This window comes from Monomorium pharaonis, chromosome 9 (assembly GCF_013373865.1).
Source record: "Monomorium pharaonis isolate MP-MQ-018 chromosome 9, ASM1337386v2, whole genome shotgun sequence".
NCBI lineage: Eukaryota > Metazoa > Arthropoda > Insecta > Hymenoptera > Formicidae > Monomorium > Monomorium pharaonis.
The window spans coordinates 14,233,812-14,260,118 of NC_050475.1; the positions used below are offsets into that span (position 1 = coordinate 14,233,812).

A 26,307-nucleotide genomic window follows, 5' to 3' on the forward strand; every position below is an offset into this window, starting at 1 on the left:
ACAACTATAATAATAGTACAATTGAAAAAAAAAAGGATACAGAAGATCAGTAAGATAATAAAGCGTAGTAAAGTGATATAAAATACATTATAAACAAAAGGAGAAAATAATATTGTAATACATATGAAAGTACTATCCTAAGAGAAAGCATAAAAAAGCCAAAGATTCAGATGTTATAGTAGCAAATTATAAGCTAAAATTATAAGCAATATGTATCTAGTATACAATGGAAAATAACTAGAAAATAGCAAAAGAATGATGCAAAAATAAAAATAAAATAAAATAAGTATGCAAATCAAGCGCAATAAGTAGTTAATGTAAGTAAGGAAATGTTCGTTGGTGCAGTAAGACCCTCGACTTCCACCCGATGAGCTCAAGCGGTACTGTCCCGTTCAAGAAGGAAAGAGTGGAGACTAGTCTTAAAAGCAGTTAATGAGAGTAAAAAAGAATCAGAGGAGTAAGAAGAGTTGTCAGCAGGATTAAAAAGCAGATCATGGATGGAGTTTAAGAGGATAGTGGATTGAATAAAGAATGAATTTTGCATAGCTGCAATTCGGAGAGTAGGGTAGGTGAAAAGACGAAGGGGAAGACGTTGAGAAAAGCGCACCACCGAGAAGAGATAACAAACTGGTATAGTTGGGAGATATGCGAAGGACATCGTCGCAGCAACACAGAGTACGCCTGCATCCCAACAAAGTACGCCCGGCGAGAGGAAACAGATAATCAGCCGACAGCAAGGCGATAAAGCGTAATGTGTGATCTACGAGAAAGATTGCCATAGACACATCTGACGCAAGCGTTTTGCGCCCGCTGAAGTTTCAATGTTAAAGTTTTGTTGAGTTTAGAATACGCAGCACAAGCATAGTCGAGACAAGGAAACACCAAGGTTTCCACAAGTTTTTTCGTAATTGGAAATTAAGAGAATGCCTATAGAAGCGTAGCTTGCGCAGAACAAAGTGCATGCATTTGATAGACTGGTTGACCTGGGGGGTCCAGTCCAAGGACTGGAGTGATAATAAGTAGGAGTGATAATAATACCCAAGGCGCGCACTTGAGCTTCATAACGAAGGAACCGATCACTGATCGACACACGCCTCAACAAATGGAAGTCCAGACGAGCAGCATACTATTTGCTTCCCACAATCATCGCCCCGATTTTACTGGCATTCAAATTTAAATCGTTGATTGTTGCCAACTTAAAGATGGCGTCAGCGTCTTTGTTGATAATATATATTGCATCGCTCAAATCCGCAGGGTAAAAGGAGTAGTAAATTTAGAAGTCATCAGCGAATAACATAAAGTTGGAGTGGATCAAGACAGACGAAATATTATTAATAAGAGAGAGAGAGAGAGAGAGAGAGAGAGAGAGAGAGAGAGAGAGAGAGAGAGAGAGAGAGAGAGCCCAGATAGCACACGATATTCTATGAATATCCGTTATTGATCCAGAATGTGCGTAGAATATACGGGATATTATATACATATATATGGACGAACATAAAAGTATATCCATATAATGAACATATTATAGACATCCATAGTATATCCATATCTATGATATAAATATACAAATGAAGAACATACACGTATATTTATATACGAATGTTGTACGCACATTAATTTATGAACATCAATAAATATTCAGAAATGTACCTCTTTATGTATAACCGTTGAACATACTTACATGGATCGGCAAATATATTTAACGGCGAACATTGTATGTATATTCTATGTACATACACACATGTTCTTTCTTAAATATCCAGAAAGATACCTTTCATGGATATCTGATGAACATTTTTGCATGGATCTGGCAAATACATTTACTGACGAACATTGTATGTATATTCTATGTACATACACACGTGTTTTTTCTTAAATATCCAGAAAGATACCTTTCATGGATATCCGATGAACATTCTTACATGGATCTGGCAAATATATTTACCGGCGAACATTATATGTAAATTTTATGTACCTACACACGTGTTCTTTCTTAAATATCTAGAAAGATACCTTTCATGGATAGTGCGCGCGGCCGCCACTAGGCGAAAGCGCGGCGCTCCAACTCGTAAGTCAAATGACAGTGTTGGCCTACATAAGGAGACCACCCACGACGAGAGGGCAATCTAAGTTTCCAGCTTCCAAGCTTCATACGCCGCGTATAGCGAGCTCATTCCGGGCTTATACTAAGCGACTTTTTTGGTGAAGTTTCACAAGGGCCTTGGAATCTGATATTTGGTCCAAGTGAGCTCGTAGCCTTCCAAGAACTCCCATACAGCACGGGGAGCTCCCGGGGAGCTCCCGAGGAGCTCACAAAATTTTTCATAAGCTTCATTTAAGCTTCCAAAAGATTCGCCCGCAGCTGCTATGTCCGCTTTTGAGAGCTCCTTGAGAGCTTCATTTGAGCTCGCAGGGAGTTTATAAATCATGTTTTAAGAGTTCCCTGCGAGCTTCAAAGTAATTCCCGGGAAATTTCTATATAAGCTTTCCGGGAGCTCTTATGTCCGCTTTTGGGAGCTCCCTGAGAGCTTAGATGAAACTATCAGGGAGCTTATATAAAAGCTTCACGGGAATTATTTTGAAGCTCGCAGGGAGTTCTTAAAACATTATTTCTGAACTCCCTGCGAGCTTAAATAAAGCTCTCAGGGAGTTCTTAAAAGCGGACATTGGAGCTGCCGGAAAAAATTTTATTTTTATATTTTCTCAATTTTCGGAAGCTCTCTCTGAGTTACGAAGGCCCACGAACTCTCTTCGTGTAACAAAAACAATATATATTACACTTTGCTGCTAGTGAAGTACTAACTGCTAGGTAAGCCGTGAGTGATGGTTTTCTTTTATAAGCCTTTTGGAGTAAATTTTCTCACGAGAAGGAAGAGCGCCGTGCCTTCGCCTAGTGGTGATCTTGCGAACTACTCGCGGCTTATGACTATACATGCAGTACATTAATTTACCCGATATGTTCAATCTCTGGGAGTTTGTTTTGTCAAATTTTGTAAACTTCTTAAAAACTCAGCAAAACGAACTCCCTGGGAGCTTGTTTTGTCGAATTTTGTAAGCTTCTCGGAAACTCAGCAAAATGAACTCCCTGGGAGCTTGTTCTGTCAAATTTTGTAAGCTTCTCGGGAGCTCAGCAAAATAAACTCCTTGGTAGCTTGTTTTGTCGAATTTTGTAAGCTCCCCGGGAACTCAGCAAAATGAACTCCCTGGGAGCTTGTTCTGTCAAATTTTGTAAGCTTCTCGGGAGCTCAGCAAAATGAACTCCTTGAGAGCTTGTTTTGTCGAATTTTGTAAGCTCCCCGGGAGCTCAGCAAAATGAACTCCCTGGGAGCTTGTTCTGTCAAATTTTGTAAGCTTCTCGGGAGCTCAGCAAAATGAACTCTTTGGGAGCTTGTTTTGTCAAATTTTGTAAGCTTCTCGGGAGCTCAGCAAAATGAACTCCCTGGGAGCTTGTTTTGTCGAATTTTGTAAGCTTCTCGGGAGCTCAGCAAAATGAACTCCCTGGGAGCTTAATCGGAGCTTTGTGCTGTATGGGCTTCTTCGGGAGACTCCATCGGCATTCTGCCTCATTGCAGACGACCGGACTGTGGTACTCGGACCAACCCGGTGCTCACGTTGAATGTCCATTGGATATCCACGAGAATTTAAGTTAATATCCAATGTATATTTAATGTATCTTTGAATTGACTCCAGCAGAGATCTATTTCACATCCATACATCTTATGTATATCATATGTACATTTTCAATGGACGTTAATGTATTAACGTTCATTGAAAATATACATATAATATACATAAGATGTATGGATGTGTATTCTATAAGTAAGTCCCAGATGCGCATAGTAATAAACGGACATAGTAACAAACGGACACAGACCAAATGCGCACACTGCACATGCGCACGGACCAAATGGACCACACACGAAAAGTCGCAAACCCATGTGATGCAGTGAATACTTTGCACGCACACACACACACACACACACACACACACACACACACACACACACACACACACACACACACACACACGGGGGGGGTGCAAGGGGGTCCTTCGGCCCCCCACCCCGTCCAAGTCGCTAACCTATGTGGACTTTACTCTGCTTGCAATGTACATGGATTGTATTTGGTCCGTGCGCATGTGCAGTGTACGCATTTGGTCTGTACACTGTACTAAGAACCAGCCTCCCTGTGGCGCATCTTGGGTATTTTATAAACAGCTAATCTTAGGCGTTTTATTACATCCTTGCTTTTATTAATATTAACTGAGAATCAGCAACTGAATATCTTTAATTAGTGGTGGTTTATTATTAAAGTTCACAGATGTACATTTACTGTTATATACCAGATATCAGCATAAAAGTTTTGATATTATGGATGTAAGATTATTAAGAGATTATTAAGTTATTTGGTTTTCAAGTTTTAGGCTTGCACGTTTTAATTGGTAAAAAAATTAAAAAATCGGCCTCGAGGGATCTCTTACGAATTCAAATAGCTTTATTAAAAAAAAAAAAAATTAAGATTGGTTGAAAATTGACGACTTTAGAGTAATTTGTCCCGAAATATTCGATTTGCCAACACTGTGCGCCGCCGCCACCGGCAACCAATACTTGAGACAGTAGGCCGTGCTATGGCTCGAGCGGCTCGAGTCCTTTTTTTGGCACGCAAGGCGCGCTCTTATTCGCATAATTTAAAAAATTTGTATCTCGATTATTAGCAGACCAAACTCATAACAATATTGGACTTTTATGTACATCTCGATCCCATCTACCCTTTTACGAACATTGACCAGTATGCTCTGGGACTCCCTGTATATGGCAGCTACATATGACAGAGGCCGGTATATTCACAGTTGAGTTTTATTTTAAGATCCGTCTCAAGCATAGAGCTTATACTAATGGAGGGGTCATTGCTATATGCCGACGGTAAAAGAGTCTGCGCGGGGAGAATCAACAGAGACATGAATATATTCTCATATATTCTCTTTTTGTGTTGAACATTCCCACCACTCCGTTTTCTAGAAAGAAAGAAGCGCACATATAATATGAGCGGCACAAGCCTATATAGGCCGTTACAGGTCAATATCAAACAAAAATAATTAAAATTAATTTGACGTGTTGCTATTTATAATGGCAATAACTTGCTATATTTGTAAAAGACGTTATGAAAAAAAAAGTGATATATCGTTTCATCTGTAAGTATGCATATTATAAAATTAATTTGACGTGTTGCTATTTATAATGGCAATAACTTGCTATATTTGTAAAAGACGTTATGAAAAAAAAAGTGATATATCGTTTCATCTGTAAGTATGCATATTAACCTTTAGAGAACCGGTATTTTTTCATAAAAATAATGATTTTTTATTCAAAATTTTGTACCTATTTATAACGTATCATAATTTGTTGTGCAAAATTTTGTTCATCAATCTTCAGAGGACAAAATCTCTAAAAAACGAATAAGAAAAAAAATGACAAAATTTCCCAAATAGCCAAATAAAGGCAACATGTTGTTACTTTGCTGTCACTTATTCCCTATTAATTTTAACAAACTAAAGCCAAGGTGTTTCCTCAAACTGTCTGTTGTTCTGATATCATATAAAATTCTACATTAGAATTCAACAAACTGACGGCAAGTTGTCAACATGCATGCACAATTGCTGTCAATGTGACAAGTTTATTATTTCTCAATGCATGCACTTATAATTTTATAAACTCATGAAGGTTATTTGCTCTCCTGATGTTAACTTCGTTTTATGTTAAATTACAATGACAGCAAATTGTGGGCAAGTTTACAACATACATGCAGTGTATTAATTTGCCCGATATGCTTAATCTCGCTTGGCTATCTGGGTTACTCACATAGAAACGAAACCTCCAATAGACGTCCATTGGACGTCTGTCATGGAAGTTTGAAACTTCCAGTGAACGTCCATTGGACATCCTATACAGAGCCATTGAAAATCCATAGTTCCACATTGCGTACGTCTACTGAACCTCCATTGGACGTCGTAAAGGTTGTATAGTGGACGTTGTGTAGGTCATTGATAGAAGCTTCAGAGAGCCTCGATGGACGTCTGACGGATGATTCGTGGATTATTACGTATAAAAAAATATATTCTTAACAAAATGCGAAAATACCTTTATTCAAGAATATTTTATACTTAAAATACACTATTTTATACTTAAAATAGCGTTGAGTATAAATATTTCTTGTTTAAATGTATTATTATGTTTCTTATAAATATTTTTTTAAACATATCATTTTTCTTAAATAAAAGTTTTTATTTTATCCTTCTCATTTTTATCAATCTTTTTTACAGACTGGTATAGTTCATCAGTTTTGTACTATATGTCGATGGCGAAATCTTACTTCCTTTTGCGCTCTTGACGAGCCCCTTTTATTCATTTAAAAAGTGCATTTTATTCACAAGAAACACACGCCACGTAGCGGTGGGTAGTGAAGTTTTACACAGCCTCGTCGGATGATTGACGTACGTTTTGTGAATGATTGGTAGAGGAGCTTCGATTCCACGAAACATCCGTCAGTCGTCCATCAAGGCTCCGTGAAGCATCTACTAATGATCCACGAAATGTCCATCAGTGGTCCATCGAGACTCCGTCAAACCTCTATTAATTATCCGCGTAACGTACATAATGGATATTTTTTAAGATGTTTGACAAAAATTTATTATAGAGGTAAGGTGAATCATCTATCTGACTGTCATCATGGAAGTAAATATCCCACAGAGCTATGAAAGTTTAGTGGATCTCTAATGGACGTCTATCTAACTTCCATTATGGAAGTAAACATCCAATGGAACCATAGAAGTTTACTCTGGATCTCTAATAAATTTCCATCTGACTACCACCGTGAAAGTAAACATCCAATGGAGCCATGGAAGTTTACTGGATCTTCAATGGACGTCCATCTGACTTCCACCATGTACATGAACGTCCCATAGATTTATGGAGGAGTGGATGTCCATAGGACGTCCACTGGATGCCAATTTCTATGTGGGATATATTATTTAATAATAAATAAACATTACATAAATTATTTAAACATTTAATAAAACGTATTATTTAATTTAACCTTTCCTTTTTTTAGTTTTAATTTATATTTCTAAAATATTTACTTTAATATTTTTGAAAATTACAAAAAATTTTCAAATATTTTATATATATATATATATATTATGTGGTATTTATCTTATTTTATCACTTTTATTATTTACATGTATACTTGTGTTTCTTTAATTATTTGTAAAGTTTAAGTGCAAATTTATATTTAAAAAATAAGATTTATAAAATTAGCAAAGGAAAATAAATAAAATTACAGCTAGGAATATAGGTTTAAGTACATTTGTACTTACCTCTAATAGAATAGGCCTAGCACGTAATGTTTTGTTTTACAATAATGTTGTAACGATTTCTTATTTTACATATTTACATGTCTTATTTTTATCTTTTTGTGTTTTATTATTATTATAGATTTCTCTTTAGTTATACAAAAAAGTTTTAATGAGTGAGTCGAAGAAACTTTTTTACAATTTGTACAAAAAATTTTTACATACAAAAATAATACTGTGCATTCATTGATTGGCATGCATGTTTTAGATCTTAAGTTATGTACCATTTGACGAATACACAGTGTTATCTTTGTAAGCATTTTTTTTTCGTACGACTTCAAGAATTAGGCCTCAGATTGTATAGTTACGGACCTGTTCCCATAGAAAAAGCGACAGAATATATCTACCTCTCTGTCGATTCTTCCCGCGCGCGTCACAACACACCAAGGCCCCTCCATTAGTATAAGCTCTATGGTCTTAAGATGCTAATACAGGTCTGTGATTGATTGATGACATCTTAAGGCAGTACTTAAGATAATCTTAAATATAAGACCTGTCTATGATGAATATCGGCTAAAATATTTGACAGATTCTTAATCCTTTGTGATCACATTTTTAAAAAGTTCCGTGGTAGTTACACCGAAATATAGCGAATTTTAGCCCACGTTTTTACTTGCCATAATAACTACCCAGCTAGCAAAATGACGCAAACTTTGCGCGAAGTTTGCCGCAAACTCGAGCAAACCTTTGCAACAAAATTACGACAAGGTGTGTCCGCATTAAGCTTAGCTTTTGCTGGGAAGGCTTGTTGTAAATAGTATGACGCATATTTTATGCAAATAACAGGGTAAAATTTGCTAGTAAAGCATAACAACAAATTTGAAACAAGAACAAGGCAAACCTTGCTGTACACAATATGATAACAAATTTGTGGCAAGAATAGAGCAAACCTTGCTGTACATAGCATGATAGTAAATTTGTGGCAAAAACAAGGCAAACCTTGCTATGCACAATATGATAGCAAATTTGTGGCAAGAACAGAACAAATATTGTCGAAATTTAGATCAACAAAAATAAAATATTAGACTGATTAGTCCAATATCAAATGTGAATGGTGCAATCGTACTTGGTTCTCTGTTCTCGACGAGCCCCTTTTATTAATCCAGTAGGTAAATCTTTTTCACGAGAAATGCGCCATCTCGAGATAGATAGTAAAGTCAGAAATAAAATTTAAAACCCGGTAATGCAACCCTGTTATTTGCATAAAATGTGCGTCATACTATTTGCGACAAGCCTTGCCAACAAAAACTAAGCTGTTTACGGACACACCTTGTCGCAATTTTGTTGCGAAAGTATGCTCGGCAAGTTTTATTTTGTTCTTGCTACTAATTTGCCGTTATTCTGGGCTTAACAAGATTTCCTGTTTCTGCCATAAATTTATTGTCATGTCGTGTAGCAAGGTTTGCTCTGTTATTTGCTTAAATTTTGCATTTTATCGTGTCGGAACAAATCTTGTAATTTCTATACGTAATATTTATGTACAAGTCTTTCTCTGTTATTTGCAGCATCGTGTGATGAAAACTTTTGCCGTAAATTTGCTCAAAACTTTTAGAAAACAAAGCAACAGACAATTACTTGTCATAAAATTGTTGTCAAAATTGAAACAATCCTTGCTGTAAAGCTTTCACGATATGTGATTTTAACAGGCCTGGCTAGCTGGGTATTTTCATTATTTTGACAAAAAAAAACACTAAATAAACTTGAAACAAAGATATAAAATATTATCTAATAGCAAATGTAAAAATTAGATTTTAACATAAAAAAATTTGCAAGAAAGTTTTCAAAAAATTGCCTTTTTTTACCTAAGAAGTCATAACTTTTCAATTTTTGATATTTTTTAATAAAAATTTAGAATAATACTGTTGCGAACGCGAGCTTCACGAGGGTGAGCTTTACGTGCGTTGTGAGCGCAAGCTTAACGCGAAAAATCAATATATCGATTGCCTCAGTCAGCTGAGTCTAACGGCCTCGGCGTTGCTTAGTTATGTATAAACAAATGGTTTTGTTTAGAACTTCCTGAGACGTCAACTCGTGCGGACGTGCTCGGAGTGGTTGTAAACGTGTTCGCAACTTTCAATAAAGTTTCTTGTTCGCCAAAAGTTTCGTGTTCTTATTCCGTCGCGCTCGCGAGCGGAAGAGTGTGTGTTGGTGGAAGTGCGAGAGTGCTTCGGAAAGCGCAACAATACCTAAAAAATATATGTCATTTAAAAAAAATTATACCATAAGGCGTGTTTCCATAGAAGTAATAATAATTCTTTATTCACTTCAGCATTACAATGCCAAGAAAAAACTTTACAATTTTTCTATCACACACATACCTCCATCCATTCATTTAACGATCCATCTATCTTAATTGATACGTCGCATGACTTTATTCATATCATATAACATATCTAATCTTATTGCTCCACTATAATCCTACATTATTTCTATCGCAAGAATTTCATCTATAATAATAAACTTTAGTCTCTTGAGCATCTCATGGCCAAGAAGAGAATTCTACATAAAATACATATAATCCTATCTTAATTTTTCTAAACATTTTTCTCGCACTATCTTCCTATCGTCACTTTGTTTACAGTCTTCTTTCTTTCAACCTATAACTATACATCCTTATAATCCTTCTCCCTTATTTTATTTACTAATCTTTCTATAAAAACCTTTATCTTTTTTCCTTCCTTCTCTCTTTCCCTAAACATTTCTTTCACCTTCCTCTACTAAAAATTATTTCTATAAATTCTTAATCCTAGATTTCGTACCTTGTTAGTTGCCCTTTTTCTTTTTTTCCTAGCATGTTTATCATAACATAACATATCCTATTGTACCGTTCTAATCACAAAACCTTATCTATATTACAAACTAATCAAATCTCATCGTTCTTCTTTTATATATTATTCCATCTTTTCTCTGTTTACAATCTTCTTATTACTTATACTATATTCGTATAATACTATACTTACTTCGTATAATACTATACTAGTAATACTATACTTACTTTTCTATTTAAGTCTTTCCCTCTACGTTCTATTACCTCTACACTTCCTCTCGTGACCTTATCCTCTCTTAACCTATACATCTCCTGTTCTTCTATTCTGTGTGTACCTATTTAATTTCGCTATCTACAAATTGAAAACCAAAAGACTCTCACAGCCCCGTCTTGTTTCCTTCGTCGTACTGCAAATTTTGCCAATTCTTTTGTCCTTACTATCACCCTCGTGTCCTTGTACCTTTTTTCAATCTTCTTTCGTCTGGTTTTACACTTCTTAATTCCTCTAATATACAACTCAAATTTTTCTTTTATCGTTATCGTAAGCTGTTTTCCAATACATCCATTAAGAGGGTGAAACACTTTTTACTTCTTTCTCCCTCTCTGCACAGTATGGATTAAAATAAATAATGATCCTAAAAACATTGTTCCTTTACCTTGATATTTCCTTTTGTCTCTTCTCTCTCCTACAACTCTGTTCCATTCAATAGTTTTGCCAAGCAGATTTTCCTTCTTCCTTACCTATGTTGTTTCTTATTCTTTTCCTGCTCTTTTTTTAGTTATGTATTTTACAATTCCATTGTCTTTTCAGACTTCAAAATTTATTTCTTCTCCTTCCTTCATTTCCTTTATCTTGCTTCTGGTCCAGTAAGCCCTTTAGTTTACTCTTTTTCTCTAATTGATCTTCTCTCATAACTCTTTCTTTCGACACTTTAAAATCCTTTATATCTTCCTCTTCTATCTTGTACAGCCTCTATTGTACAAGATCTTGTAATCTGTTCCTTTTCTTTCTGTACGCCTACTTTTATTGTTGCTTTCTGGATTTTCTCCTATAATTTCTTCCAGAATTCTGTTATCTCGTTACTCAGGGCCTGCATTTATTTGCTATTTGCACGTTTCCTTGTGTATACGCTCTGCTTCGTTGTCCTCTCCTATTCTCGATGTTCTTTCTGCAGTCCTTTCCTCCTCCTCTTCTTTCTGTTTTTCAATTTCGCTTAGAGGCTGCAATCTGAGTCTATTCTTTCCTTTACTCTAAAATTCTTAATCTACAAACAATTTCATTTACACACACTATTACATATTACATATCTTACAATTTTACACTATATTACTTCTTTTTCTAATCTACGTATATTCTCGTCCTCTTTTTCTCGCCTAATTATCTTCCTAAATTCTATGAATATAATCTACCTCTTGCTCATTTTTATATTCTCTAGCCTTATCGTATTTTTCTCTTCTGTTTTCTTTAACTCACATTTTTACTTTATTTAATACTCTCTTACCCACATCAGGGGCTGTAATCTCCCATACTTTTTTCGTGAACAGCGTTTGTGGCGCCGCTGCTGCAAGCTACTCACTCGAACCGAATTAAAATGCAACATGGCCGTTCTTTCCCCTTTCACCTCACTCCCCTTCCCATCCATTGATCCGCACGTACTCACATGCACACACGTACACATCCAAATTAATAATATTTGATAACATTTTTGAAATTATTTATTTTGTGGAACCATTACATATTTCTATGTGACAGAGCACCTTATTCTCTAAATCACGTTGTTTCTCCTCCAATACAATTTTCTTGCTCTTTCTTACGCTACGATATACTGGAAAGTAGTTTGTATTCGAGTGATTTGTCTTGATGTCCATTGACTTCGACAAATGATGACCAAAGTTCAACTAATTGTAGGCTCTTTTTTACGTCAACGTCTAATCAGCTGCTTCTTCGCAACTTGCAACAGGCTAAGTAATGTGATCACAGATTACTTTGTCTTGATTATAATTGTAGTTCCCTCATCTAACTCTTCTGACAGCATCTTTATTCTATATGGTGTTGAAGGTTGGTGTACAAACTGGAACAGCTACTGATGTAAAAAAAAACAATCTCTTTATACACCACAAATTAAATCGCAGCGAGAAAAGAGCTGTCTCTGTAAGCGGAATTGCGATTACATACCATCAGCTTCAAATTGTTCTACATAAGAAATAACCTCCTTCTTTGAGAATGATAATGCTCGGCCGACGCTCGCTTGCTCGTGCTTTGCTTGTTCCCGAACCTACGGCTACTACCCATATAGCACAGATTGTTTCAGAAAGCTTTCAGAAAGGTTTCAACCTTTCACAGTTCATGTGCAACAATTCTGAAAGAATTCTGTAATATGTCATTTGAAATGTTTCAACAAAAATATTTCTGAAATCTCCCGTATGAAAAGAATTTGTCTAAACTTTCAGTATAAATTATCCCTGAAACCTTTCGTATGAAATATTTTTACAGACCTTTCAGTTTAATTATTTCTGAAACCTTTCACATGAAACAATTTAACAAACTTTCAAAAGTTTTTATTCTGAAATTTTTCACATGCAATAAATTCGAAACTTTTAGTTGAGTTATCCCTGAAACATTTCATTTGACATATTTTTACAAACTTACCATTTGAGTTATATCCGAAACCTTTCACATAACATAGATTTTGAAAACTTTCAAGAAAGTTATTTTTGAAACCTTTCACATAAAATAATTTAATAAATTTTTCAGTTGAGTTATTTTCGACATCTTTCACACGCTATCTTGAAAATTTTTAGTTGAGTTATCTTTGAAAACTTTTTTATGAAATAATTCAGCACATACATAGTTCGCGGACCGTCACTAGGTGACGCACGCGGCACCTTTCTCGTAATGCAATTCACACTCCAAAAGCTACATAAAGCAGACCACGTTGACAGAAAACGGATCTACCTATGCTATAGTGTTGCCTAAAGCAACCTATGCTCGTAGTGAGCTCTTGGGGCCTACGTGGTATTTATTATTGTGTCTTAAAGACACATCTGTCATGGCTAAGAATTTTAATTTCGGTAACGAATCTTTTTTCTGCGTGTAGTGCCCATATAGCACAGAAACCTTTCAGAGATATTTCAGAAATGTTTCAAGTGAAAAGTGAACCATTTCAGAAACGTTTCTAAATATTTCTGAGACAGCTCTGAGATAGCAAAATGTCCGCGATGCTTGCACTTGAAACATATCTGCCACCTTTTTGAAAACATTCAGAAAGGTTGCAGATATGTTTCAGCAACCTTTCAGTACACTTTGAGAAATGTTTTAAGTGCAAGCATCACGGACATTTTGCTATCTCAGAGCTGTCTCAGAAACATTTGGAAACGTTTTTGAAATGTTTCACTTTTCACTTAAAACTTTTCTGAAATATCTCTGAAAGGTTTCTGTGCTATATGGGTACGGCCATGTTGATTTTAGACGGCCATATTGCATTTTAGTTCGGTTCGGGTGAGTAGCTTACAGCGGCAGCGCCACAAACGCCTCTTTTTCTTTTCTTCCTTCTCTATACATTTTTCCGCGTTCGCCTATGCATCATAACCTCCCTAGCTGCGATCTTTCTGCTCGCCTTCTATTCTTCCTTTCTGCTTTTATCGTGTTCCCTTGAATTTCCCAGCAACTTTACTCTTCTTTCTTCCCATTCACTTTTATTTTTTCATTCTAAATCTCTAAATACCTACTTAACTCTATCCTATCCACGCACTATCACCGCCATACGAACATTCGCTCTCACACCTCCTAACCAAGTCCATTTCCGTAGAAGTATTTATTTTACAAAAAAACTGAAAGCATTTTAGGAAAAACATAACGTTGAATTTTTTGAAAAAAAAAAAGACTTTATTATAAAAAAAATTATGTTAGAAATTGTAAATAAATTTGTATTATAATTTTTGTATTAATAACGATCAAATATAATAAAACATACATTGAGTCATATAAAATATTATGCGGTGGCATACAATAATATTTTGTATAAATCAATGTACGTATTATTATGTTTTATCTTCTAATATAAATTTAATTATAAGTGCTAACAAAATTTTTTGTAATATATACAATATGTGTGTATGTGTATGTGTGTGTGTGTGTGTGTGTGTGTGTGTGTGTGTGTGTGTGTGTGTGTGTGTGTGTGTGTGTGTGTGTGTGTGTGTGTGTGTGTGTGTACATACATATATACACATGTATGTATGCATATATCTTACACTTTAAAAAAATTAGAGTGATTGTAAACATCTACTTATATTGTAATATTCCCAGATAGCACATGGACGTCCACTGGACGTCCGAGCTCGGACATCGGGACGTCCATTAATTAACCAAAAAAGGTTCGACGGATGTCCAGTGGACGTCTTATGGACACTCGTTGTTCACAACTTTGAACGTCCATTGAACATCCGAAAAAGGACCTGAAATGGACATATTTTTTAGTGCTCTAGTATTCATAATTATTGCTAAAATAGTGTTTAAAAAATATAAAAGAAAAATTTATGAGCAATAATAAATTTGAAATGCAGAATCAAATTATATATTTAATACATGAAACAAAATACAATATAAGAAATCAATATTTTAAATTATTGTAATTAAGAGATTTATGTATATATTATATAATATATTGTGTATATATATTGTTAGGATCGCGCTGGACGCTCGGTGCATTTCGACTCTCAGCTGCGCGGCGTCCTCCTTATTAGCAACCGTGTTGTTTACGCGGGCGCGCTCGTCAGATTGATCCGGAGCTGTCAACTCGTACGGACGTGCTCTGTTTCTCTGTTCGTGTACGATTATTTGTATTTTCAAGCCATATTAAAGAGTTTCACAAGAAAGAGTGTCTTTCTTATTTCGTGCGGAAGTGCGCAAGTGTTTGTGCGAGGCAGACTTGCCGGGCGAAAGTAACACTTTGGGAGCTCGTCCGGGCCTCGAACAATAAACAACAAGCTTCGGTCAAAAGGAATGTTATCGAGGACGCCGGCACGAACCAGTCCTAGTGTCACGCCTGTGGAGGAGGAAGCCGGGATGCCTGTCACTAGGAGTAAGGCTCGCGAACAGGCTTCGGAGCTCATGTCGGCGGAAGCCGCTACGTTGCAGACCATTCTCCTTGAGATCCGGCAGTTACGCCAAGAGCACGTCGAGCAAGCTCGGAGGAAGGCGGAGCAGCAGCAACACAAGAAAGAGCTCTTTTGTCTCCGAAGAAACCAGATAAGTCAATCTGTTGTTAGAGTGTGCGGGGATTCAAGCTCGCGTCTCGCAGAGGAGGAGAACGAGTTTAAATTAAAGCCTGATACGATGGCCCCGTTACAAAAATTCTTTGCACAATTCAATGTGACCGCGTCTGCAAATCGATGGAGCGACTCGGTTAAAACTATCGCGCTTGCACCTTGCCTGCGGGGAAAGGCGCGTTTCGTGCTCGAGACAGTGCAGAATATAGATAATCTTGATTTCGCAAAATTAAAATCGAAGCTTGAGTTACATTTCGGAGAGGGGCATTTGTCTCAGAATTTTTATACGCAATTTACAAACCGAAGACAGAAATTTGGGGAGGATTTGGCCGCGCTTGGTTTGGATCTTGAAAGACTCTCACGCCTCGATTACTCCGAATGTCCGTACACACTTCTTGATAAAATCGCCTGTGCGCAATTTATTTCTATAATTACTGACGGGTTTATTAAGCGGACTCTCCAACTTGAAAATGTGACATATTGGAATAGGCGCGGTCTTATCTTAAAGTTAAGAAGAGAAGAAGAAAGTTATTGCATATTTTAGTCGTGTTTTAAGTAAAGCCGAGCGCAATTATTGTGTAACTCGCCGTGAACTTTTAGCGATAGTGGATTCAATTAAATGTTTTCGTCATTATCTCTTGGGACATAAATTATTGATCCATACGGATCATGTTTCGTTACAATGGCTTTTGTATTTTAGAGATTTGGAAGGACAATTGGCTCGCTGGCTAGAAAACAGCAGTACGAATATGATATTGTTCATCGGAAAGGACAGTGTCACGGAAACGTGGACGGATTGTCCAGACGGTTATATGAAACGCATGGTTGTGAGTATTGTGCTAAAGTTGAGTAAAGAGATGCTGAAGTTTAGGGTAAGGCAGTCGCTCGCATCGTTTTTGAAGGTGAAAATTTAGGGGACTGACGTAAACATCAGAGACAAGATCCAAGCATTTTGATTTTTTTTCGAGGCAAGGAGGAAGGAGTTCGTCTCCTCGCACAGAGTTTTCTTCGAGGGATGTTTCTTCTCAGATTTACTGGTCGTACTGGGATGCCTTAATTTTGAAAGACGGGATCCTCTATAGGAAATGGGAAGCTTAAAATCTTAAATCCAACTTTCTTTAGCTTATTGTTCCTCGTAAACGAGTTAAGGAAATCTTGCAGGAAGCACATGACTCTCCTTCTGGTGGACACTTTGGAATAAATAAGACTTTGAAAAAGATACGCAAGCGTTTCTTCTGGGCTACCTGCAAACAGGACGTTGAGGAATGGTACAGAACTTGCAAAATCTGTATTTCTAAAAAGGGTCCCTTGGGTAAAGGGAAATCTCCTCTTCAAATTTATAATGTTAGAGTTTCCTTGGAAAGGTTTTAGATGGATATTCTCGGTTCTCATCCGGCAGCTAAGATTGAAAATAGATTTTTGCTCGTCATCGTTGATTGGTTCACAAAATGGGTGGAAACTTTTCCTCTGAAAAATTTTAAGGCGAAGACAGTGAGTGATGTTTTTGTTAACCAGTTTATTTCCAGGCATGGAGTGCCTGTGGAAGTCCATATGGATCAAGGGAAAAATTTTGAATTCAAGCTTTTCTCGGAATTGATGAGACTTCTCGGAATAAGAAAAACAAGAACTACTCCACTTCATCCTCAGTCTGATGGACAGGACGATCGTCAGCATCAGAAAATAACGAATTAATTGGCGAAATTTGTTTCTGAAAACCAGAGACATTGGGATCGTTGGGTTCCTATGTTTCTTTTGGCTTATAGATCATCGAACATGAGTCTACCGGAATGACTCCTGAAGAGCTTTATTTCGCACTTAGATCTTAGATTACCCTTGGATGTATTACGAGTAGGTCCTTCAAAACTTCAAGAAGTGGAGTTGTCTTCGGGAGGAAATTTTGTGGAAAATTTTCAAGGGAAGTTGGAAGAAATCCATTCTTGTGTTAGGGAAAGGATTTAAAATCTTCTCAAATGAAAGCCCGTTATGATCGAAAAACTAGAGAGATTCTTTTTCAGGAGGGAGAAAGAGTTTGGTTTTACAACCCTCGGAGGGTTAAAGGAAAAGCTCCAAAGTTGCAGGGCGACTGGGAAGTGCCCTTTTTGTTGGTTAAGAAGTTAAGTGATGTTTATTGCATTCAAAAGACATTCAGGCATAAAAAGAAGATGGTTCATGCGAATAGGCTGGCTCCTTTTTTGAGGAGGGATTTTTAATAATGTTGGGACGAATCGGAGTCCGGAGGCCGCCCGTCTTGGAAAAGAATGATCTTTTTTGGGGGGGGGGGGGCTTAAATTTTAAATTTTAACAATTTATTGCGGAAAATTTTTGTTTTTCTCTTTTAGAAGGGAGGTCTTCGATCCTGGAGAGGGTATTCCGAAAAGATTTTTCTTCGAGAGTTGTTTTGAAGATATCGATATTGTAGTCTTTCCAAGAAGAAAAAGATCTAAGAAGACCGTCTCGCTCACGGTTTTTGACCGTGGTTTTCCGTGAGACTTTGGGCGAATGCCGAGACGGGGACAAGGGTACTCTCGTAGGGCGAGAGGAGTCCACGGAAAATTACTTTCCCCTTGTTCGAAGAGGAGTGATGTCGGCAGCAGATACGGAGAGCAACAGTGAGGAGGTTCACGCAGTCTTGAAAACGGAGTTCCTGAAGAGTTTTCCCTAAGCTGAGGGGGAGAGCCTGGTTGGCTGCCTCCGGAAAGGAGACTCGAGGAAAAGGAACAAAAATCCCAGAAATGCAGAACAGGAATGGAAGTGTAGTCCAGTAACCTAAAGCCACAGCTCAGGGTAGAGCAGGGAATCACTCCGGAATCCTGACGCCTACAGGGAAACATGTAACCGCTTGGAAACTGCCCTCTAGGATTGTCAAGACGACAATCTAGAAGAGGGTGGGGGGGGGGGCAGTGTTACGATCACTCTGGACGCTCGGTGCATTTCGATTCTCAGCTGCGCGGCGTCCTCCTTAGCAACCATGTTGTTTACGCGGGCGCGCTCGTCAGATCCGGAGCTGTCAACGTACGGACGTGCTCCGTTTCTCTGTTCGTGTACGATTATTTGTATTTTCAAGTTATATTAAAGAGTTTCACAAGTAAAGAGTGTCTTTCTTATTTCGTGCGGAAGTGCGCGAGTGTTTGTGCGAAGCAGACTTGCCGGGCGAACGTAACAATATATATACATATTTACTTATTAATAATACAGATCGACATTGTAATTATAATTCAAGTTATATATAAATTATAGACACCGATAAAATTTGAAAATACTACATATATAAATATATATATCTTGGAATATTCTTGGAATATTGTCGGTTATAATTATAACATTTATATACTGATATAATTTCAGTTTTTAATATATAAAATATAATCATACACTTTCGAAAAATATAAAAGTATTATAATACATACGAATCATTTAATAATTTCTGTATATTTGTAGAAATGATAAAAATTAAGGACGGACACGAACGACCCCAGCAAACATAGAACATTGCAGCAACATTGCGGCAATTTTGTAATATTGTTGTAATATTACTACAATGTCATAACATTGCCGTAATGTTGCTGCAGTTCTGTGTTTACTGGGACTCATTGTATAAGGGTCTGGAAAATTATCGTGTGTACTGAGATAGTAATTAAGACTGTTTTAATAATTAAAAATCGATAATATGAATACGGTCTCAAGACCGGATAACATATAAACGTTCAAATATTGGCCTGTGATGGATGTCTGAAATCGGACATACGATGGACGTCCATTTCATGTCCATGGACGTGTGGACGTAAAATGGACACAAAATGAACGTTCATAGAATATCGTGTAGTTAATGTTACAGCACAAAAGTAACAAATAAAATTATGAAAACTGTTACTTGAATAATCAACTTGGTCACACTAGGGGGATAGAGTAGACCTCAAACCTAAACACATATTATGTGTTTAGTTGCTACAAACATACACTGCGGCTTATGTCACGTGTCAAGACGCGTACAGGAAATCTTGAATTATAGATAAATAGCGCGCAAAGTCTAAGTTTCGAAATAAATTAAACTTAGATGTAAAATGTCAAATTCTTTTTCGAGCTCTATTGGATCCCAAATATCCACGAAGGATACACATAAAAATTAATATGATACATATAAAAAGAGTCGTAACTTTGACATAATAAAATCTACATTAATTATGAATTTTTTAAGTCATAATCGAAAGAACAGCTATTTTATATTTATAAAGGTAACATAGCCACTTCAGCAATAAAAAAACTTACATTAATATTTAGTACTATTTTATGACTAATTAGTTGCTCTATTGTAAATTTTATTGCTTCGACATTTTAGAAAAACCGATGACTGTGTGATTAAACTCAGCACAAGTATACAAAAAGAATTAAATAAGTATTAATCAATTAAATATTTTTTTTTTGTGTAAATTTGTGATATAATTAGTTATTTTACTTTTGTTATAATTGCGTTATTAAATTTCTTAAAAAATTAGTAAAAAGTATATGTATATATAATGAAACAAGAATAAAGTACAGAATTTATTAGAGGAAAGGCACCGAATTTGGAACAGTTTCCTAAATTGGAACCTCTTTATTTCTCGGAAACTAAACATCGCACCATGCGAATCCTATCTAAAAAAAAGGCATGTAAAGTCGATTGCTCGCATTTCTCGAAGTTTATTGTTGTCGCTTTTCCGCGATGCCGATTGGTTCTTTCGCTGTGCTTACTTCGTGTTGCAAGAGTAGCTATCATTGCGACTGAATTTTGACAGCTGTTAAATTTGTATAGATATTATATCTATACAATTATCGTTGTGATTTATTTTTCAAAAGTAAAAAGTAAAGTAGCGCGCTCAAAGCACGCGTCTGTGTCTAGTACCGATAAAAACAAGATCCGTTTTGTTAATTAAAGAAATAAAAACTTATATTTCGTATATTCATGCTTTTTTCTACATAAATTCTGCTAAGAATTCGTTAAAAGCGAGAATTTTATTTGTACAATTTTTCTTCACAAATTGTACAGTTTAAACAATAGTAAGTGTATTATTAATAACATTACCATCACTTCATATGTTTGTAGTTTCCTAAAATTGTTTCTTTTTATTTTCCTCTTTTATATTTATTTTGTAGTGCAGTTTGGATATTTAAGTTTATCTTGATTAAATTGCTCGAGAGATATGCAAATTTCCAATATATATTTCATTGTTAATAAACGGGCTGGCAAGGTGACTGCATGTTGGTACACGCTGAAGAATAAATACTTGCAGAAGTTATTACAATAAACAATAAGCAAATTAGAAACTTTTATATCTTTCGAGCTTCGAGAAAGATTTTGGTATCAAAATTGACATTCCAACAAATTGTGTAAGAATACTTTATTCTTATTCCAATGGTTATGTACTTATATTACTTTTCATTATTTTTTACAGAGATTTAGTTACGCAATTAAAGAGTTACACCTACTTAGACGGCCTAATTTTGACATTTTATTCCTTAATACAGAAAGTTAAACGGGTAAATGAAATTTTATGTGATTATCGACTTATATTTTGATAATATAAAAAAATTTTTTTATTAAAAAATGGTGACGGAAAAAAATATGACCGCCGGCACACATCAAAGTTTAGAAAAACGCATTTTGCGGTAATCAGTTTCCCGCCTAAACAATCCATTCAAAACAAAAAGAACAAAACAAATGATGTTTTTAAGCTAACAGTCGTGGTTTGTCGGTGACGATCACCGATTGTTGATTTTGTTGTTTGTTACAAAATGGCGACGAGTTGGAATTGAAATTTAAAAATAGCGAAAAATTTTCATCCTTTTTATTTATTTATTTATTTTTAATGAAGGTCAATAAAAGAAAATAGATCGTCACCGACAAAAGAATATTTCTGAGAGTATTGTGTAAAAATTTGAGAATAATCCATTGATTGGTTTTTGAGATCTCGTCACCGTCTTTGAAAACCGTGTTTCGAGAAAAACGCGTTTAAAGTTTAAAGTTTAGTTCTACTATTGTTAACAGCCGAATTTTACACTTTGCCTTTAGTCGGTAATTCTGGGGCCATATGAGGTATATAACAACGAACAATAGAAATTCGAAACCAGTCCAGTGCCTCCGAAAACAAGCATATACAGGAGAATGCTGTGTTCGCGCGGACTGTAATCTTCGGGTGTTTGGCCGCGTCAGGTAGTAGAATTCGAGCACTCGAATGCTCGATCCTGTTTTACTCAACTCTCTGTAATTCCGTCATATTTGCAAACATCGACGTGAAACTTTCAAGATATATTCTCGAAACTTAAAGCTTCAAGAAAATGTAAAAAGAAAACAATTTTTTTATAGATATAACCCCTTAAAGCAGAAAGAAAGTCACTAATAGGCTACAAATTCACATTAAAGAAATTTTTATTTTTTGTATTTTATTTTTTCGTGTAACTGTGTTAAGTTTTAAGCTTAATTGATCATAGTCATTAATTTTTCTAAAGGGACTAAGGCAACAAAATGTACAATAGACCAAATAATAACCACTAAAGAGCACTTAGCATGACTGAAAAAACATAAGTATTTGTGTTTTTTTAATCATCCCAATCAGCAAAACAATATTAAAAAAATGTTTTTTATAATATTTAAAAAACATTTTAAAAGACATTTCTGAAAACGTTAAAAATAATGAGATAAGTTCCCTTTTTTAAATTAGAAAAACGTTTTTTTAAATGTTTGGACAAATATTTTTTTAACATTTAGTAAATATTTGTTTTAAAATTTAAGAAAATATTTTTTTGACATTTAGTAAATGATTTTTTAAATATTTACTAAACATATTTACAACAAAAGCAAAAAATTGACTGCATTATTTAATAATTTTGATAAATTCAACGTAACCTTACCAATCTAATAAATTTCTACGATAATTTTGTAAAGGAAAGAAGACTATACATGTTTCACCCAAGCCACAGAGTACCTGTTAGAACATGTTTAATTTCTGCGTCTGAAAAAACGGTCACCCATCCAAGTGTCCACCATGCCCGACGTTGCTTAACTTCGAAGATCGTACGCATCCTAATGCTTCGTGATGATCCATGAATACTTTATGTTAACGCACACATATTTGGTATACATTATTTCAATAGATGTTATTAGAAGGATGAAACATGTATAGTTAACTTATATTTTTATAAATAAATATAAATATAAAGTATTATATTTATATTATATATAAATTTTTTACTAATTTTTACATATGCGAAATAGTATGTGAAATATGAAAAGATCTATTTTTGCTCTGTTCGTAAAAAAATAAATAATAGATGTCATTTCTAAAAATATTAATTAAATATTATATAAATATATGTCCTAGATTATTATTTTAATTAATTAATTATTGTAACAAATATTAAATTAATATTAAATAAACATTTTTTTAATATCTTTTAAAATGTTTTTTTAAAGGTTTAAATAAATATTACATAAATATTAAATGAATCTTATGTAAATATTATTTTAAACGTTTCATTAAAATGTTAAGTTAATATTAAATAAATATTAATTAAATATTATATAAATATTATATAAATATTTGCTCTAAATCATTATTTCAAACAATTAATTGTTGTAACATAAATATTAAATCAATATTAAATAAACATTTTTTAAATATTTTTTAAAATATTTTTTAAAGGTTTAGATAAATGTTACATAAATATTAAATAAATCTTATGTAAATATTATTTTAAACGTTTTATTAAAATGTTTAAATTAATATTAAATAAATATTAATTAAATATTATATAAATATTTGCCCTAAATCATTATTTTTAATAATTAATTATTAAAATATAAATATTAAATTAATATTAAATTAATATTTTTTAAATATTATTTTAAATACTTTTTTAAATTTAAAATAAATTTTGAATAAACATTAAATAAATGTTAGATAAATAATTTTCTTAAACTATTATTTTTAATAAGAAATTAATAATTTTTAAATATTAAATAAACGTTAAATAAACGTTTTATAAATATTTTTTAAATAATTATTTAAAATAAATAATTTATATAAAATAAATGTTTAATAAATATTAAATAAATATTATTTGTACAATAAACGCTAATAATGTAAAAATAATCAAAAATAAATATTTAAAAAACATTTATAAAATATTGCTTGCTGATTGGGATGCTAAAGTGATGGTGTCATCTTTATAAACATAAACTTTTTTTAATGTTTGAAAGTTTTAACACATACTTTATTTTTATTGCAATAAAACTTCTCAATATATGGCCTGTTATAATTATAATATGCCAAAATACACTAATCCACCAAAAATAGATATAAAATATACATAATTGTTGGAAATCCATATTTTATGAAATTGTATTCATGTTATGCTGAGATGAAATCACTAAATATCTTTTAATTACATTATTTAAACTTAAACTATTTACATCGCTAAATATTAAACCAATATCAAAATTTACAATTTAATTTAAATTGTATAAAAAATCTTTATATATGAATTGTTTTAAAAATTTGTGTACAAGAATTCGAACATCTATAAATTGTAATATCAATTTTATTGACCCATCATTTATTAACTTTGACATCAAAGTAAACGAGTTATCTTTGAATTAAAATTTTATATTAAATAAAATAACAAATATTTCATAAGTCCTTAATAATATGTAAGTCGTATATAAGTGGTAGTTTTAATGTAATAAATTCTACATAAATAAAAATGAAAGAAAACGAAATAGTTCTAACAATTATAATTTGACAACTGTAAAATTCTAGTACTTACCATTAGTTTTAATAATGAAATGGTTACAATAAATATATATTTAAAAATGTAGTTGCTATAATAATTTTTGTATACTATTAATTAGTAGTGAACTAGCGAGTAAATTTCATTATATAGTAGCTATATAAACGTCACACAAATAAGATATGACGATACATTTTTCTAGTTTTAACAACAATTTTTTTACTCTAGTATGTCAGACATTGGTCTAAGAGATTCTGTCAAAAACTTGTACATTTCATCATAGGAACACTTTTTTAAAACAATTATCTTATACAATGTAACTAATAAAATTTTACTTTTAATAGTATGTTTCTATTCTATTTGAAATTATTATTAAAAAAAACCAGAGGTTTACAAATTAATAACAATCATACCAGAATTGCATATCATAATATCCGACAGGATTTTACAGATTCTAACTGATATTCTAACTGAACCACATGAGCAAAAAAAGTTTGGCGTCCTAGAATTAATAAAGCATAATGTCATCATAACTAATTAACCATTTAACATTTTATACATTATGTACATTTTGCATTAATAATGCATTTTTCAAGAAGCTTTATCACTTTGTTTAATATATATTTTTTAAAAACATTTACATATATATGTATATATATATATATATATATATATATATATATATATATATATTGCGTTGATGTTGTATATTTGTATATAGGGCTTTAAGATTGAGTATTCATATATGATTGGAATAATTATGAGTGTTAAAATAGTCGCAATATAACATTCTAAATGTTAGGCGAAAAGTTCCCGAATTCAAGCCCCAGTTTGGTCAACTTTTCCGTCGCGTATATTGTTTTATTTTGTATTTTTGTATATACATTTTTTTTGTAATCCAATAAATGATTCCTATTCACCTTAGTTTATAGAATTTATTTATTGTTCTCATTACAACTTTAAAATACATAGTCGAAATGTTTTTTTTTTCCAAATTTCTAGTTGCTAGTACGATTTTTTTCTCTGAGTGCACATTTTTTTAAACTATAATTGACACAACCAATCGACGAGTTTCTCTCTAAACCTCACAGAATTGAAAATCTTAACAACATATTTAATTTTGATTGCAATACATTTTTTTAAACACGTTATATATCATTATAAATAATATGTTAAAATATAGTAAGTAGCTCTTTTTGTAATTTCAACTATAAATTAAAAAAAAAAATTTTGTAACGTAAAAAGTAATTTGATAAACCGGATCATATTTTAAACCAAAAAATTTGTTAAAAATTATCATTTTTGTCCTTGTGTTGTTTTTTTGTTGGTCAGTATAACAAATTTATTAAAGCTGACATATTTATGGGAATAAAATGCACATACATATACACGCATATGTGGTTTCTCAATCCCATAAATGTATCAACTTTGGACAATTTATTAGATATTGGAAGAGATAAGAAATAGCTCGCGTCAGACGTGTACGCGCGCGCGTCGAATCTCCCCGAAGCATCATTTTAATTGAAAACACAAACCTCTCACTAACAAGACAAGAAGAGCAATGCAAATATAAGAAATCAAATTCTAATAGCATAATCAAGAATAATTTTCGCTCACATATCAAATTAATTGCATCTCAGTTTCTTTGTTCTATTATATGACACAGCACATGAAAAACCGTCGCACTGTTGGTCGCGGCTAAAACCCCGTAGAACTAAACGCAGAACTGTAACGAGTCACGATACAGCACTCAAAAATAACTCCTCCTATATAGGGCCGCATCTCCGCGTAGACAAACAATTCTATTTATATGATCGATATCCACGCGCTTTCACTTGGCATAAAGAAATACCTGCGGCCCTGCCGCGCAGATGCCCTGTAGTCGCTATAACGAATGAGAGACCGTGCTTCTTATTAAATACTTTACAGCTTACTCTTTCCTACGTATTTATTTATAAATATTTTAAATAAGTCTGGTTTAACACAATACTTATATTAGATTAAATATATTTAAGAGCGTTATTCTTCTTTCTCCTTCTCTGTCTTTCGACTCTTTCTTCCTTTCTCTCTCTCTCGCTCCTCTCTCCTCTCCTACGCTCTC

General features: G+C 33.8%; 1 protein-coding gene across 6 annotated transcripts in view; it reads right to left on the reverse strand.

The window, feature by feature from the left end:
- Nucleotides 1-26,158, reverse strand: part of LOC105830797 (glutamate receptor-interacting protein 1) — a 136,043-nt gene extending 109,885 nt beyond the window's left edge. For 3 of the 6 annotated variants that reach the window (XM_012670384.3, XM_028193285.2, XM_028193283.2), the window contains exon 1: nucleotides 25,824-26,155. The gene's annotated coding sequence lies outside the window, so the exon portion shown is untranslated. Of the gene's footprint in view, nucleotides 1-25,823 lie in introns of all 6 variants that reach the window. The other 3 variants (XM_012670385.3, XM_012670382.3, XM_036291788.1) reach the window with 2 other exon arrangements.
- Between the last annotated feature and the right edge of the window lie 149 nt (nucleotides 26,159-26,307).